We start from the raw sequence: 17,265 nt of genomic DNA, 5'->3' as shown, positions 1-17,265 counted from the left end.
GGACCTCTGTTTTGTGGGTGTTGGGGGTGGTTAAAGTCATGAACCGTCGGGTGTGTGTATAAAAATGGCGTCCGGGAGAGAGTAGTCTGAATTGGGTTGTAGGGCGGTGCCCCACCTCACCCATTGGACTCAGCGATCGCCGGCCGTGAGTCTGTCTCAAAGCACCGCGGGGCCACGAGCATCCGCCGGGGTTTCGTTGAGGGGGGGTTGTAGCCGCCCCCGCACGACCCTGCTCGGCTTCTCCTGCCCAGGCCGGCCCTGTACGCGGCGCCCCCCCTTGCTGGTGGCTCACCCGCCCCTCGCGGGCGGGGCTCTGCTGGAGCCGCGCGCGGCCCTTCCCTCAGACCTTCCCCGAGGCGGGGCGCGGGTGACGGGCACCCTGTGGATGGCCTCGGCGGTGAGCTTCCCCCGGACGCACGAGTGCTGTCCCGCCGTCTCTATATATATACTCACTACTCTCTCTGCTTCAAGGCCAGGGTGAGCTACCGGAGCTACCCAGCGCGCATTGCGCCGCATGCTAATTTAGGACCGCCCCTTCGTCAGGGGCGGAGCCGGGGGCGTACCCTCGCGGCCGCCCTGCTTGGAAGGTAAAGCGCGGCTATGCCCGAGTGGGCTGGGGCTGGCAGGGCTGCGGGGCCCGGGCCCACTCGTGACAGGCTTTGGGGCTGCCCCCCCCCCCTTGTGACAGCAGGTGGGGCCGAGGACTGCTTGCAGCAGGCTGTGGGGGCCGGTGCCCCACCGTGGCGGGCTGGGGGGCCGAGGCCCACTCGTCGTCACGGGCTGTGGGGCCGAGACCTGCTCACGACAGGCTGCGGGCCGGGTCCAGGCTGCCTTGGGCAGCCCCGGGGAGGTGCTGCGGGGGCTGGGACAGTGCGCCAGCGTGTGGGTGGTTTACTTTAAAATGCCGCCAGAAACGCGAGCCTCCGGAGCGCTGGGCTGTTCGCTGTTCTTTTTTTTTAAAGAAGGCTGTCTAGGGCGGTGCGGGCTCCGGGCACCCGGCTGGGCAGGCAAGCGCCCTGAGCGCGGCTCACCGGGCTCTCCCTCCTTCCCGGGCCCGGTGCCTCCGGGCTCGGTCCGCAGGGCTGCACAGGGAGAAGGAGCCGGCTGAGCCCGGGGGGCCGCGCTGGGGTGAGTCTGGGCGATGGCAGCACACCGCTCCAGCCGGTGTCCTGGGGATGGGGCTCCTAGTCCCGGGATGCGCCTGTCTCTCTTGGTGTGGGGAGAGGGATGCCCTGGCTGCGCTGGGGCTGTGGCCCTGTGCCCATGCACCTTCCCGTCGCTCAGTCCCAGCTGCAGGACACGTTGGGCAGCAGTGCTTGTGGGGCAGTCCTTTGTGGGGTCAATATGTTGCTTGCCTGGCTTTGTAAGGGCTTTTTGCTGTTCTCCAGCCTTTTGAGTTTGTTTAAACAGGCTTTGTAATATGCAAAGCTCTCACCTTGGGCCTTAAACATCTTGCTTTTCTGAGACTGTCTGTCCTGTTCCTAAGGCAATCCCTTTTTTGGAGGAAAATAATACGTGCAGAGGACTTCTTGCTTGTATAAGTTTGCAGATCAGGCAAATACTTTTAGAAACAAATCTAGTGATTTTGGGATCACGGCTCAGATCTTTAGTTTCTCGCTCTACTCTTGATGCCCCTGAGGTTATAAGGAGCCAGGTAGCAAATTTTTTCTGAAGTGTGCTGCAAACCCCATTAGGCGAAGCAGCTCAGTGTGCAGCCACGCATGTGGGGGTACAGCAGTTTCCTCGCTTGTGTGGCCTGTTGCACTCTTTAGTCTCGGTACCATGGGGGTACGGAGATCCAGAGCCATAGAAGAGTTGAGACTGAATCAGTCTTGTCTGCTGCACACCCGATGCACGTGCCTGTCAGGCTTCAATGAAGGAGGTAAAAAAAAGGAGAGGCTGTGGGTGACGGCGGTGGCTTCTCGCAGGAGGGAGGGCATCTCATCTTTGGTGAGATCTAATCTTCCATTTAGCTTCTTTCTGTGGAAATGTAGAGGTAGGGCAGCTCTCTGCTTGGACTGGGAGGGCTGGAGGAGCTTATCTGTTCGTGTGCTGGTTTGGGTGTTTCAGCAGTGGTGAATATCCTGGGGAACCTGGCTGCCTAGCCAATTTGTCTGTGAGTTGCTTTCTTGTGGCCTCCCTGTGAACTCGCGGTAAACTGGGACTAAGACTCCCTTTTCCTTGCCCATCCTCTCCTGAGGGCACTGCAAATGCGCTAACCTGATGCTAATTGTTCCCCTGACTGATCGCAGCAGTTAGGGTCTCTAATCAGAGATTGAGTCTCTGCCACGTGGGGTGTTGTAACTGCTGCGTGGGGGAGCTCTCTGCTAAATACCCTGAGCAGGTCCTCAACACTAAATACCCTGATGCTCCTCAACACTACCAGCTTGTAGAGGGAGGTGTGTTCCCACTGAGCTGGGCTAACTGTGCCCAAAACACTGATTTATTTCAGAATGACACACCTGATCTGCTGGTGAGATGTTGCTGCTTTGCTTCCCTGCTGCACTGCAGCATCCTGCTGCCCAGCCTCTCCCGGGCAGGGTAGCTGAGAGGAGGCACTGCTGTGCCTGGCTTTGCAGTTTGGGCATCTGCTTCCCAGATGCTTTCAATCTCACGTGGGTCCCGCTGGGCATGGCAAGGCCACGCTCATTTAGAACTGTTATTTATTAAAAGAAGTGCCGGGTGGTGACCCAATCTCTGTCCCTTCAGTTCATGGTGACATCAGTGATGCAGCTGGTCTTAAGAGGTCACTCATTTCCCCTCGCTTAATGATCTGCTGTAGAAAGCAAGCTTTCGTCGCTTGCTCAAGTGTCAATGGGACATGAATATTAATGAAACCTCTGTGGTCCTGTGGTGATAACTGTCACGGCTGTGGAGGGCTCATTTGGAGCTGCCGGGCAGTGCGGGGAACTCCGTGATGGAGCGATAATAAAGTGTTTGTGAACTCTGCCTGGAGGTGCTGCTCAGGACTTTGAACTTGGAGGCTCCTGGCACAGCAGCGTGAGACTGGCTTGGCGTTTCCTAAAGCAGGCTCTTGCAGAGCAGGGTGAGCATTATCAGGGGAGGGACTCATGGAGACGTTTTGGGTGCTGCAGGTACAGGAGAGTTTGTTGGCTGCAACTTCAGGTGGCAAATGATCTGGTTAATGGAACCTAATGTCCTCCGAGGCCCTGAGCTGGGTTTGGGGCAAGGGCAGACACAACACAACGTCTATTAAAATGGCATCTTTGGGCTGCCGGTACCAGGTGGGAATCGCCGTAAGCAATGGGATGGTGGCTGTTACGTATGTACAAGGGAAGAGCGTAATTTTGAGTCTGTGGGAAGTGGCCTTTGCTGCATTAATCCAGGCAAGTCCCTTCCAGCTTCTGCTACCCTGTAGAAAAGTTGGGGTAACAACTGAGGTCTTGTAAATAAAACAGTTGTCTTTGGAAAAATGAGGTTTTTACATACTGATCTAGAATATATTGCACAGGCAGTGCACTGTGGCTTTTGACAGGGCATGTTTAGTATCTGTGCTTGAATGGCAGCAAAATTGCTCACGAAAAGATTATCTTGGAGAGAGAACTCCAGGTTTAGGTCTCTTGCTCTGAACCCTTACGCGTTTCCTGAAGTGAGAGCCCAGGGTCAAGCCGTGTAGGGTAGATGGTTGGTGACTGTTTATCTGTGGAGAAGAATCTTCTTCCCTCCTGGAGTAAAGCACACCTGACTCACCCTGCTTTTGCTTAGAGCAGCATCTTTCTCCTCTCCAGCCTAGGGTGTTCCCTGGCCATAGAGATCACAGGGGCCCTTCTGTGGGGATTTCTGCAGGATCAGTGCCTTAGGATTTTGGCAGTGTTTGGTTACAGTAATGGACATCCTCCCTCAAAACCTTTGTGTACCAGTCCCTGTGGGAATTGCCCCACTGCTGACCAGGTTTTTGCACCATGCTATATTGCTGTGCAGCCTCTTGCTACACAGAATCATAGAATCACAGAATGGTTTGGGTTGGAAGGGACCTTGAATATCATCTGGTCCAACCCCCCTGCCATGGCAGGGTCACCTTCCACTAGACCAGGTTGCTCAAAGCCCCATCCAACCTGCTCTCGAACACTTCCCGGGAGGCCAGTTCCAACTCCTCTGATGAAAAGGAGCACTACCTTTTCTGCAAATCCTGCCAGCCGTGGCACAGCTGAGCTCATATAAGTTTAAAAAAACGGTGGCTGTTGTCTCCAAGCTATGGCCATTGCAGGCTGTCACGTCTTAGCAGTGTAGCAAGTCTGCCTGCATTCTGCGGTGTTGCTCACCTCCTTCATTTAGCACCCACGGATGAAGTGCAAAGGTGGGAGCTGATGGCTGTGTGTTAATTTTTGTCCCAATGTCCAGCAACCTCATTCAAATTGGCTTCCTTTTACAGTAAGTGAGGTATGACCAGATCAGAAGGCTGATCCTTCCCTTCTGCTCTCCAAAAAACTTGTGGAAGAGCTTGGCTGGTGCAGGAGCATCATGTGCTTGGGAGCTGGCAATCAGTTCTGCAACCTGGTTAGCATGACCTGGGAGGGTTGTGGCAGAAGTAAGAGGAAAGGGACATCTGCCATGTTAGGAAGGCTAACGGGCTGTCATTAGGAAGGATGCAGAATGGTTTCATAGCTCCTCATCTTTGCTCAGATGCACTGGAGATCCTTACCCCCCTAACGATGGTAGGAAAGATTGACCCACAAAATCCTCTCTGAGCCTGTGCCCATGCACCAGTGTTTCTGGCTTACAATCCATGTGAGTAAGAAGCAGGAGGGGCTGCTGTACGTGCTGTGCCACTGCTCTTGGAGATTTAAAGTTCTGAGTATTACCTCGAGGATGTGGATTATATTGGGGGGGGGGTGTGTTTAAAAAAAAAAAATAGTTGTTAGAAGCCTTTGGCACTGTAGGGTAAAAGCATCACCTTTCTTGACATGTTTGTCTTGAGCAGAGATTGTATCTAGTAGTAGGATGAAGAGAAGTTGCATGCTGTCTGGTGTTAATTACAAAGGGAAAACCACATGAAAATGAAGTGAAATTGAATCCCACTGCATTTGATATTCCCAGAGTTGAAGGCCTCGGTGCATCTCATTAGTTTAAAAACCCTGATGGAGAGAGCTCAGCTTTGAACAGGAAATTGATATGACATTGAGACCTAGGAGAGGATTACCCGCCTGCCTCTGAACTTGTCCAAAGGAGTTGAACATGTAAATGTTCCCACAGAGCAGCTCCCTGTGAGAAGGCGTGCCGGTTAATTAAGGCCCCTGGGACCACACAGTTGCAGTGAGGGAGGGATAAGGTCTCTGTGTGTGGAAAGTCCTGCTGCTGTTTTCTCTCTGCGGTGGAAATACTGCACGGGCTGTACAGACAGGCCCAAAGCTTTAGCTGTGCGGGCTCTACTTGGGTGTTGGTAACAGACATGCTTTGATGTACTTCTCAGTGGGTTTTGTAGGCGCTGGGCTGGGATTGAACTAAAGAGGGTGTGGTGTTCTGGGACTAATGTGTTGGCCCATCTGGCAGAGGTGTCTATGGAGGGTGTGCAGTTGGGAGGTGAATTTGGGTTTTGCCCACAGGTGACTTAGGGACTGGCTGTTGTGCCAAAGAGTTTGGTTGTTTTGGGACTCTGCAGAGGTGCTGAGGGCCTACAGCTTTGTGGATCTCACATCAGGATGCCAAAACACCTCTGGTTGCTCTGACCCAATGTCTTTGCATTAACGGTCTGAAAATTGCAACACCAAGGCAATGTCCTCACTGTATACAGAAAGCTGCAACTGCTTTTTTTTTTTTTTTTTTCCTTCAGTGTTTGAGCTGGTAGGAGATATTTGCCAGGGAATGAAGGCCATCAGATACTCCGTGCCTGCCAATTTGTACCTGTGAGCCTATCTGCTTTGGGCCCTGCTGGGTTTACCCTTCCAACGAAGTGTTTTGTAACAGCCGTGTGTGGAGAAAGGATATTTCCCATTTTTCTCTTGCAAACACCAGCCGTGCTGTGTGCAGTCTTAAGGCGAGGTGCTAATGTTGAAGAATCCACAACTTGGCAGCGTACTGGGGTTTTCAGCAGTACTTTGCTCCTTTTGAAAATGAAATGTGTTTGTGGGCTGACTGTGATCTCTGTGTGGCAGGTAGAGTTTGCAGACCATAACGACGTCGTTGTGCTTCTTGTATACTCAGATGGCACTTTCTGGCTGGAACATTGCAGTCCCTGGGCAGGACTGCTGGAAGGAGGGCTGGTGGGGCCCTTTGCTTCCAGCGAGGTGATGGAGGCTGTAGAAGCCTGCAGGGATCTGGCTGTCAGCATGATGCCTCTGCTTTGGACAGAAAGCCCTGCCCAAGTGGCCAGGAGGTGACAATCTCTGCATCCCTCTGGCATGGGCCTCCTCGGGGAAAATCTTGTCTTGTGTTGAAGCAGTGGCCTGTGGCAGTCTGTGCAGTCATGTAGGGGCAGGGATTCTCCTCACCCATCCTCTGCCTGCGCATCTCTCAAGCCCTGCTTAAAATAAACAGACCTTCAGGTTCTCCATTGGAAGAACAGCTCCAGTGAGGAGCCCTAGAGGAGAACCCTTGTCCCAGCACAGTGCATTGCTTATGCTGACGTTGCTGCTGGAGAAGAAGTTGGCCAGAACAGGAACCTGTGCTTTAGGTAACTTGATGGTGTTGCAGTGTCCATCTGAGGATAGCTTGGATTGGGATTCGCCAGCTTGGCAATGACGGGAGTGAGGAGGACTTGAGAGACATCTATAAAATCACCCAAGAAGGTCATTAGGAGGGAATTGTTTGTTGTTACCTGCAGGGCAAGAAACCAGGGCTCCCCACGGATAATAGCAGGCTGCAGTTTTAAACCAACCAGCATTACATGCTCTGTGTGGGGGGGGAACTAATTCAACCCTGGAAACTTGTTCTGGGATGTTGTGGAGGCCGAAAAGTATCATGAACCTTTAAAAAGGAATTCGGCAATTTCATAGCAGATAACTCTTGACAATGGGCCTAAACACAGCCCTGGAGTGATTTACAGCTTGGGAGGTTGTGAGTGCCAGGCTGTTAGGAACTGGAGAAATGTCCTGGGAAAACACCTCCGCGTTCCACCTTCTGTTCAGCCCTTTCCATTAGCATCCAACTCGGTTGCTGTTGGAGACAGGAGGCTGAATCAGAGGGACCTACAGTCTCTTGGCTGATGGCTGTCATGAGTGGACAGAGGTAGGTAAATGACCCTACCACGCACTGTCTGAAGCAAGACCTTCCTTTTTGGGAGAGTGTGATCAAAAGAGCCGTTTCAGGTCTAACACTGGCAACACGTGTTCCTCAGTGCAGGCAGATGCTTGAGTGACTTCTCCAATGCCCACGCCTGCCTGTGCAGAAGTTGAGGCTGTGTTTAGGGGGTTGCTTGGTGACAGTTCTTCTGGGCTGGTTTAGGGAACTAAACAGTAAGTAGGATTAATAAAAACGTATCAAAATATATAAACATATGGATCACATCTCTTTGATAATGAAGGAGCACTTAATAAGTATTTGCAATCAACGTTCCTACCTGGAAGCTTTCTCTGAAAGCATTTCTGAGGCTGCTCAAACCTATTTATTTCCATCATTTTAACAACCTGTTTCCTCGAGGTGACTAAAATGGCTTGCTTAGAGCTGTCTCCCCTCCTCCCCACCTACAACATGCTCCATTTTACTAAGCTTTTGCTTGGTCTCTGGCTCCTGGATGTGTCCTGAGCTGCTCGGCCAGATCCTGGAACTAGTGCTGGCTGCGTTCCTGCTCTGCTGGAGATGTCAGCAGGGCAGGTGGACAGCCTTGGGTGGTGGTAACTGGCTCATAATCACTCACGTGGAGATCCCTACCCAAAAGCCAGCACAGCTGGGGAGTCAGGAGCTGCCTTGATGCAAGATCTGTGTGTGTGTCACTTGGAAACACTTGTACCGGTTGGAGCAGCTCTTGGTTTGGCAACTTTGGGAGCAGGGCACTTCTTTTGCTGTCCTGCTGAAGCAACACTTCCCCCTGATGTGTCCTGAGGACTTGCAGGACCTGTCTTTTCTTAGTCACCCAACCACTATGCCTGGTGCTTTCAGTGCCTTCATGAGCTGTTGTATACATCCTGGTTCTTATCTGGTGTAGAAAGAGATGCAGATTCCTACCTGCTGCTTCCAGGACCTGTGGGTGTCACATGGGTATAGATGACTTCTTTCTTTGGGCTGTCAGAGCAGTGTTTCTTCCTCTTCATAGACAGCAGTGTGTGTGGCAGTGGCTGGTTCCCAAAGCAATGATGTGCCTTCTTGACGACCACGTGATTAGTTGGGGGTGGTGCAGGAATAGTCTAGATCTCCACAATACCAGTCCAGCAAAGGCACAGCATAGTCTTGCTCCTAGCACAAATGAGCACTGGGCCTATGCTTCTTCCTGGAAGAGCTCTGGGGCTGCAGTGTGTAATTTTAAAATGTTCCTGTCTTACTTCCCAGCCTGGGCACATCCCAGGACAGGGCTTGAAAGGTCAGCACGAAAAGTGGGGATGATCCCTGCCTATTAACAATGGCAGCTTACTCTTGGCTAAGGAAAGATGGTAGATGATGAGTGAAAGCTTCAGCTTCCGGGGTTCTTCCCCACGTACTTCTTGCAAGGATTTCAGTGCTCAGGCTATGCTGATGCTTTGCCTTTCCCTGAGGTCTGGGGAGCTGGGAGCCATGTGGCTTGCTTGGGGTGTTCCTCTGTTCCCTGGGGTTATTTCCTGTCCCCCTCTCTGAGGAGGTGTTTGGGCTCTGCTTTGTGGGATGACTAATAGGGCTGTCAGACCCCTTGTCCCAACAACCTGAGAAGACAAATAGTCCAACATGTGCAGCCACCTTCACAGGTCCTGAGGCCCTGCCTGGAACCAGCACCATGACAGATGGACTGACAAGCAGGGCTGACACAACTGGGTTAGCACAAATGTCGAAGGGGTGGAAGCCGCATCTCTATCTCCCCTCTCCTTGGCACCCCGGTGCCTCTGGGCCAGACGGTGGCCACTTATCACCACTTCCTTCAGTGACTGCTGTTAGCTAGCAGCACGAGAGCCTCGTCTAGAAGAAAGACACTAGTCATGGTCCTGATGCTGCTCTGTGGAGCTGCCATCTGTTCTCTCCTTGGATGCTGTTGCCAGGGCAGCTTGGGAACATAACCCAGCACTGATGCTCTGTCAGATAAGCATCTGGTTAGACTGTGCTCTACACCTCTACCTTCCCAGCACACTGCGGTGCTGCCTCCCCTCCGAAAAGGTGAGCTGCATGTACCTGCACATATGGATGTGTATATGTGTATTTTTTAGAGAGCTCCAGCTTTGTGCTTTGCAGCTTGACACCTCTTCCATTGCCCAGTCTCCTGCAATCTCAGCACTGTGTGCCTCTCCTCTCTTACCTGGAGCCAGCTTGTGTGCTGTGGGAAAGGTTAGTTGTTTGGAGAGGACTGTGCAAATAATCACATGAGTTTCTCCTTTTGTGGGTGGGTAAGGAAAATTTGGCAAGGCTGCTGCAAATGAGTCTTGTGAGCGTCCTGGAGTGGTGAGCTGAGAGCCCTGAGCCAGTCTCACTGTGCAAAATCCATTAGCCACAAACAGAGCTGCTTCTGGGCTCAGCATTCAGTACCTGTTACAGGCTGAATTAGTCCCTAATTTCTGTCCCTTACAGTTAAAATGACTCAGACAGTTCTTTTTGAGACTGGGTATTGCTTCTGACTAAGTACCCTACAGCCATGGCTCTACTGACTATTAAATTGTTCTCAGAAGTGCAGTGATCGTCTTGTCTGCAGGTCAGTGTAGGCTGGTGCTGTCACCTGCGTGTTGCTGCGGGGCTAGAAGAGGTGCTTTGCTTTGCTGTAGGAAAGCAAATGCTGAGACACATCTGAGGACTCAATGGCTGCAGGTTTAATAAGATCAATACCACCTCTGCAAAAGATTACATGGTATACTAGGCAGCAAATAGACCACTTCTGCTGGATTTGGAAACCATTTATAGAGTCTATTAGGGGTGGTAAGGTAAAAGGGATGTATCCGGAGTGAATTGCACAGACGCAGTAGTTGAGACTCCCACGTTAAGGGTTCTGCAGTCTATTAAATAATGGAATTCAAAGCAAAATAAATGCGAAAATTTTGTCCAAGAAGCTTTACCTGCAACCACATCATCAGCTGACATGTCAGAGCTGGGCTGTGGCACCCTTCTGGCTGCTTCTGCTGCCTGTAGAATGGCTGAACTTCCCAAAGCCAAGGCAGTAGCTTGACTCTGCTTGAAGGCTGAAGCTTCACCTTTGAGAAAGAACAGAGGAGAAAAGAGCTGCCCGGAAGGTGAGTGCTTGCTCTAATATCTATTGGCCAGCGCTGCCTCCCTGAAGCCTTGAAAGGCGTTGGGGGGGGGGTTTCTATCAGCCTTCTGTCATGACAGAGAAGAGCCAGTCAAGGGACAAGCTTGGGAGATCCTTGGTGCTCCCACTCAGCAGGTTGTTGGGTCTTCCACCCCACAGCTGGCAGGTCAGAAGGTGTCCTGTGCTGTGGAACATCCCCTTTGGCCCTTGTGCTGTGCCACATGCTCTGCAGCCAGCGTTAATGCTGCTGCCACACGTGTCCCAGGGTGGTCTGGTTTGAGTTGAGGAGCAGGGAACAGCCTCTCTGGGCCCAGGCCACTCTGTTGGCCTTGTTTGAGCTGGCCTTGTGCCACCATCACCTCCTGCGGTGTGCCCTTGGAATAATTAACTCTAATAACACATGAGCAATAGCCTGCCTGGTCACCCTGCCCTGAGGAGCGAGACAGGGCGCTTGGCTCCTATAATTTCTCCGGTGTTCTGTCCGGTCTCATTTGGCATGCCTTGCAGGATGAATTACAGTCCTCTAAGGGAATCTGCAAAATAGGATCACAGGCCAATTGAATCCATCTGCAAAGTATGGGAGAACGATGTATCACCCTACAGATTGATTCTGGCCCCCCTTATTTTTTTATTTTAAAAAGACTCTTGGACCTAGTAAGAACAACACATACTTGGGGAACAAGCTCTGTAGTGTAACAGGGAGCTGGGTCAGGCCCTGCTGACTGAAAGGGGGTGGTGCAGAAGGGAAGTTGATGCTGAGGATGTATATGGGAGGAACTGGGCAGCAATGGGTAGGGAAGCAAGGCAGGGATTTATACCATGGCACTGCTCAGCCTAGTCCCTCCAAAAGTGGAATAACATTATGTGAGTCTCTGGGAATGTTCTACAGGGTAAAGTATGCTGGGAGAGGCAGAAGCTGAAAATGTTTACCAGCCATGGGAGGCTTTAGGGACAAATAAAAACCTGCCCAAAATGGCAGAAGCAGCCTCGGTAGGAGCCATGCAGGTGCTCCACCCAAATGGAGGTCTCTGGTACCCTGGGCCGTCTCAAACAGCTCTGTGTGCTGACATGAGGGCAGCTGAACATAGCCCTTGGGGTCCGAATTAGCTATTCCTGGCTGGCTGACCTGGCTGTCCTCCCCAGGGAGTGTGGCTGAGGTCACTCACCTTGGCTTTTGGCCCTGGTGTGGGTGGACTGCCGAGGAAGGACTTAACCCCCTTGCACTTTGGGTGGATTGAGGTTGGCCTGGTATTAGCCACCAAGCCGCCTTTCTCCTCCAGCTGGGATGCTCCAGCCATTGCCCGAAGGGGAAGGGAAATGAGTTAAAGCCATCTTCAGACACGTTTGTATTGATTCTGTCACTTTCTTGCTGCTTGCTGACAGGTGATGGATGGCTCATAATGCGACCAGCACAGTACATTACGTTTCCCATCCAGGGACTCCTAAATCATTTCAGATTTTCAAATTCCCTAATCAATATTTTATCAGTAGCAGAAGAAAGCGGAACGGACCCATTTCTCAAGAGGTAGAAGAGTGAGCGTGTGCGGATGCATGCTGCACTTATATAGACATGTGAGTTTGTACATTTATAATAGCAACTAAAGCGCTGTTAGTACAACAATTATAGAACCTTCAACCATAAAAATAAATACAGAAGTAGGACCAGGACTGTTGCTCACATGTAAGTGACTTCAGGGTGAACCGAATTAGAGATTTGGGTTTCTGATTTGAACATGGATTAATGCTTCATGGAGTTTGGACTGCCAGTTGCTCCGTCCTTAGGCAGGGGGTCAAGGCAGATGGAAACATGCCTATATTTTGGGGGAGGAAAACAGAACTGCAGCCTCCTATAATGCAGTGGGGCTCAGATCTGTCACCAGCTGCTGAAGCAGTAATGGGGAAACATCCCTAGTGAGTCTGTCTAGATTTGGGTTATGTGGCCCAGGTGTCTGGTTGTGTGAAGTTGTAAGTGGTCAAACAGAGCATGGTGCTGCCTTCTTGGGACTGGAGTGCAGTGGGCGGGGAGGGAACCTATTGCTGCCATAGTGTGCTGGCTCCTGCTGGATGCTGGGACACTGGAGGACTAGGTGGGAATGTGCTTGCAATCATGTATGCTTGAGCTGGTCCTGAGCAAACAGTGTGTGCCTTTCTGCTCCTCTGCTGGTGCTTCCTGTTGCCGTAGGATGTGGTCCAGGATGAGGTGTAGCGAGACCTGGTGTGGTGGGGCTGAATGTGGCTAAGGAAAGAAGCACCGGTGGTTTTCGGAGGAGGTGCAGGAGGGCTCTGTGGTGTTAGGCTACATGGAGTGGCTAGTTCCAGACTGAGGCCCAGGTTCAGTGGCTTTGCATGTCTTCCACACTGGGCTACCTTCACCAGTAGCTCCCAGTTCCTGCCTGGCATCTAGCTTTCTGCCAGGCTTTGGGATGGAATTGCTCAGGGAAGAATGGAGCTAGTTCCCTCTGCTGTAGGAGGGGAGGCTGTGAGAAGTGGGGGTGGGACAGGGCTTTGTTCCTTCCCCTGCGCAGTGATCCTCTTTGAGACAGCCAGGGAGGGGGAGCAGAAGCACTCACATGCCTGTTTGCCCGAAGGTGGCTGCTTTCCCCAAATCCTCCCTGTGCTGGTGGTCCTGCCTGTGTGCTTACTGCATCCCCTGATCTCTTCTGTTCTACAACCTCTCTCCATTGAATTACCTATTCTCTTAGACTATTTTATTTATTCCCAGGCTGGATGTTTTCCAAGTAAAAGATTTATTCTTAAGACGTTCCCTGCCCCCCTGCCCCCGAAGACAGCCTTCAAACAGCACAGATGTGAGGCTAAACATAACCCTCCTTGTTACTGTCACCTCTCCTCAGCGTTTGCTTGGGTGATCTGGTGTTGTCTTCACTTCTGAGTGTTGTTTCACAGCTCAGTTGTAGCTTGCTGCTGGAGTATGCAACACGGCGGAGCTGGCAAGAGAGAGCAGGGAGCGTGCGGCTGGAGCTCAAGGGTGGCACCTGCAAAACCTATGCTGGCTTTCTGGCCCCATCCCAGGGTAGTGGGGACCCTTACCCTTTTCAGCTAGTGTGGTGGCATAGGCTGTGTAATAGGCGAGTCAGACTCTGCTGGTAGAGCTAGTTTAAGCGAAAAGCTGTCATTTATAGGAAAAACTTCCTGCCTTTCCATCCCATCCTCTGCACAGCCTCTCTTAGGGGGAGAAACACATGCTGTTTCCCCAATTAATAGCTGCTTCACCACCAGCAGGGAGGTATTATACTACTACATTTTTGTGCCAATATTTTTCTGTATATTCAGAGTTTTCTGTGGGCTCTGTCTCAGAGACTGGATCCCAGCTGTGTGCTGCTGGGTGCCCATATGTAGGTGAAGTGTGCTGCTATATCCTTTTCTCTCCCCATCATTGCATACTCTGGCTGATTTGGCAGGGATGGGGAAAGCCTTTGGTTTGTGCTGTCCCATGCTCCCTTCCCCAGGGGCACTATGCATAGCAGGAACCAGCCCTTGGGTCCCTGGTTAATAATGGCAAAGAAATGCATGGAAATAACTGATTTCCCTCTTCTGAAAGCCTGGACCTGATCTGCTAGAGCAGGAATCCTTCAGAAGGGCTCCTGCGTACTTCATGCTCATCTGTGTACCAGAGGCAGGTTGTAAAAGACTGCTTTTCCTTTTTCCTTGGTTAAAGGAAGACTTAATTGAACCAGGGACGAGTTACAGTTTGCTGTGTCATTTAATGGTCTTGTGGCCACTCAGAGTTGGGTCTGAAAGGCCTGTGGTGAAGTGGAGCTCCTTCAGCCACCCCATGCTGGGCAGTGTGTGTCTGTGATTCCTGGAGCAGAGCAGGAGAGAGGAAAGAAGCTACCGAGGTGCCTCCCAGAGGTACAAGGTATTTGTCATGTAGCTGTCACCAGGCAGTCTTCAAAGCAAACTTGGTCACTCAGACTACCTGCTGGTCACCCAGACTACTCTTTTTAATGTGCAGTAGCATGAATTGCCTTCCCCCCCCAGCTTTGGCATCTGCTTGTTCTGATGGTTTTTGAGGATACGTCATGTGTTTCACTGTGAGCAAGACAAGACTCAGGCTCAGACCCAGACCTTGGTGTTTCACAGTTGCCACCTTTGCCACACACGTATGAGTTTCTGTCAACAGCTGATCTAGACAACTGCTGCACTCAGCTGATAAACGCAGTCCTTCAGCAGAAGAGGTGAAGCCCATTGTTTGGACACAGAAGGCCTTAAATACTGTCTCCCTGCATGAAAGGTGTTCTGAGAAACTGTGTACCTGAGAGAGAAGTAGGCCCTTAGCATCTGAAAAAGTTTGGTATGGAATTGTGTGTTGCGGTTCTCATCTTTATGGTTGCTGTGCCTGGGAGAGAGAGGAGAAGCTGTGAAACTCTGAAGGCAGTCCTGTGAGGTATGGTTCAAACAGGAGGGGATGGGATGAACTGGCTCCCCAAAGGGCAGTGCTTAACACCCATTTGTCCTTAGGATAAGGAATGTGTTCAACCCTGAAGCTCCAGGATGCAGCTCCACCCTATATCTTGCATGCTTTAAAACCTACTTGAGGGTCCTGGAGGGATCTCAGATTAGGAGTGGGATTTGTGTCCCTCAGGGTAAAACCTTGTGGCAAATACGAGATCTCAGCTTGGCTCGCCATCTCCCTTGGCTGGCAGGGCCAGGCTATCTTGCCCCTTGTGCAGTGGGACAGAGCTGCTTGTGGTGGTACCGCTGCTTTAAGGACAGAGGCCTCTGTTTTTACGAGTTAGCCCTGTTCTTTGCTGTGCTTGGGCAAGGAGGACATGAGCTGAAGATACCCAGAGAGTTCATGACAGAGCTGGCAGTTGCCAGCCTGACCAGAATATCTTGCAAGGAAGTGAATGTTGGGTAGCTTTAGAAATGCAACACAATGGCTCTACATGGCTTTCAAACAAGCTGTGGTGGCACGAAGGGGAAATGCACAGCTGGTTTTAATAGCTGGCTTAGGGGAAGTCCCTTTGTTCATTTAGTCTTTGTTTAAACTGGTCTGGGGAGGTGAAATTCTCCTGCGTCATCTAGTCTAAGCTGGGTGCTGATAAGCAAAGAACTGTTTTTCCCTGCCAGCCACTTCTGCCAAGCTAGAAATAGCCTGCTGGAGTAAGCTCACCATAGCGGCATTTCTTATTCAAAAGTTAATAAGCTTTGAAATTGGATTTTAATCAACTAATCTTTGATCCTAGGCTCTAGAGCTCAATTAGGAGGGTCCAGTAAACCAAGTTTCATCTTCTGTGCTGTCTTTTTTTGCCCCAATCTAGCAAAGAAAGGGCTGGGAAATGTTTTAGCATTTGGGAACCTGCATGCTTAAGGGTTTGTGTTGCCCCTGCTCTTTTGATCTGATTCATCCCATGGATGAATGGAAAAACTGATCTCTGGTGGACATCTGCTCTTCCAAGGCTGAAGCCTGTAACTGTTTTTTAATAGTTTCTTTTGGGGAAAGTGCTGGAGCTCTTTGAATCCAAACCTTTGTCAGAAGTCAGATGAGGTGAGACAAGGGAAAGAAGATACACTGTGCCCCTAACCATATTCCTCCTACTCCCAGCATCAAAATAGAGTACCATGAGTCCTGCATCCAACAGAATCATGTAGTGGTTTGGTGTCTGGCGGGGTTTTGGTGCGGTTTTGGCAGTGGGGGAGGGGGCTACGGAGGTGGCTCCTGTAAGAGGCTTCGAGAAGCTCCTCCGGCTCCAATTTCGGACCCGCCTCTGGGCAAGGCCAGGCCAATGGCACCTCTGCGAATAACTGTTTGAGAGTGAAAGAAGCCGCTGATTGTGTCTTGTGTCTCTTTGTTCTGTTTGTGTTGGTGAGCGAAGGGGGACGGGAGAGAGACAGCCCTGCGGACACCCCGGTCAGTGAGGCAGGAGAGGGGGAGCTGTGCCGGAGCAGGGGTTCCCCCGCGGCCCGCGGTGCGGTGGCGGCTGAGCCCCTGCAGCCCCTGGAGCCCAGCGGTGGCCCAGAGGTCGCCCTGCAGCCCTTGGAGGGCCCCGGGCCGGAGGAGCAGGGCCCGGGCCCGGAGCAGCCGCGACTGCGGCCGCGCTGGAGCCGCCCGTGGGTGGGAGGGCGGCAGCCCCGGGAGGGCCCCGCGCTGGGGGGTTCTGGGGAGCTGCGGCCCCGCGGGAAGGACTCGCGTTGGGGCAGCGGGAGGAGGAAGGTCTGCCGTGAGAGGGACCCCGCGGTGGGGCAGGGGAGGGCTGCGAGGGCCCCTCTCCCTGAGGGGGAAGGAGCAGCGGAGACCCCTTGTGTGGGACGGACTGTGACCCCCATTCCGTGCCCCTGCGCTGCTGGGGGGGAAGAGGGAGCAGAGCTGAGCCCGGGGAGACCGGAGGGGGGGGGGGGGGGGGAAGGTGTGTTGTGTTTAAGACCTGGTTGTATCTGTCATTGTCCTTGATGGTGGTGGTTGTTTTGTATTAAATGTGTGTTGTTATCCCCAAGTTGAGTCTCTTTTGCCTGTGACCATAACTGGTGGGTGAGCCCTCCCTGTCCTTTGTCTCAACCCTCAAGCCCTTTTGGTTGTATTTTCTCCTGAGCGAGTGGCTGCGTGGTGCTTTTGGAGCCAGCTGGGTAGGCTCAAACCAGGACAAATCACGAAATAGCTGAGGTTGGAGGGACCTCTGGAGATTGTCTAGTCCAACCTGCCTGCTCAAAGCAGGCTCAGGTGAAGCAGCCTGCCTGGGACCACATCCAGTCAGCGTTTGAATACTTTCAAGGATGGATGCCTGGGCAACCTATTAGGGTGTTAGATTGCCCTTACAGTAAAAAAAAAAGTCTTGTGTTTAAATGGAATTTCTTGTATTTCAATTTATTCCTGTTACCACTGAGAAGAATCTGTCTCTGTTGTCTTTACTCCCTCCTATGAGGTATTTCTACACATGGATAAGATTCCCCCTGAGCATTGTGTTCTGGACTAAACAGTCCCAGCTCTCTCAGCC

At 51.9% G+C, this 17,265-nt stretch overlaps 1 non-coding gene across 1 annotated transcript; it reads right to left on the bottom strand.

The window, feature by feature from the left end:
* Nucleotides 1-70: 70 nt before the first annotated feature.
* Nucleotides 71-413, bottom strand: LOC147415894 (Nuclear RNase P). Its single transcript, XR_015183451.1, has one exon.
* Nucleotides 414-17,265: the final 16,852 nt, after the last annotated feature.

This window comes from Leptosomus discolor, chromosome 3 (genome assembly GCF_034619465.1).
Source record: "Leptosomus discolor isolate bLepDis1 chromosome 3, bLepDis1.hap2, whole genome shotgun sequence".
Classification (NCBI taxonomy): Eukaryota; Metazoa; Chordata; class Aves; order Leptosomiformes; family Leptosomidae; genus Leptosomus; species Leptosomus discolor.
This window is presented reverse-complemented; position numbering and strand designations above follow the sequence as displayed.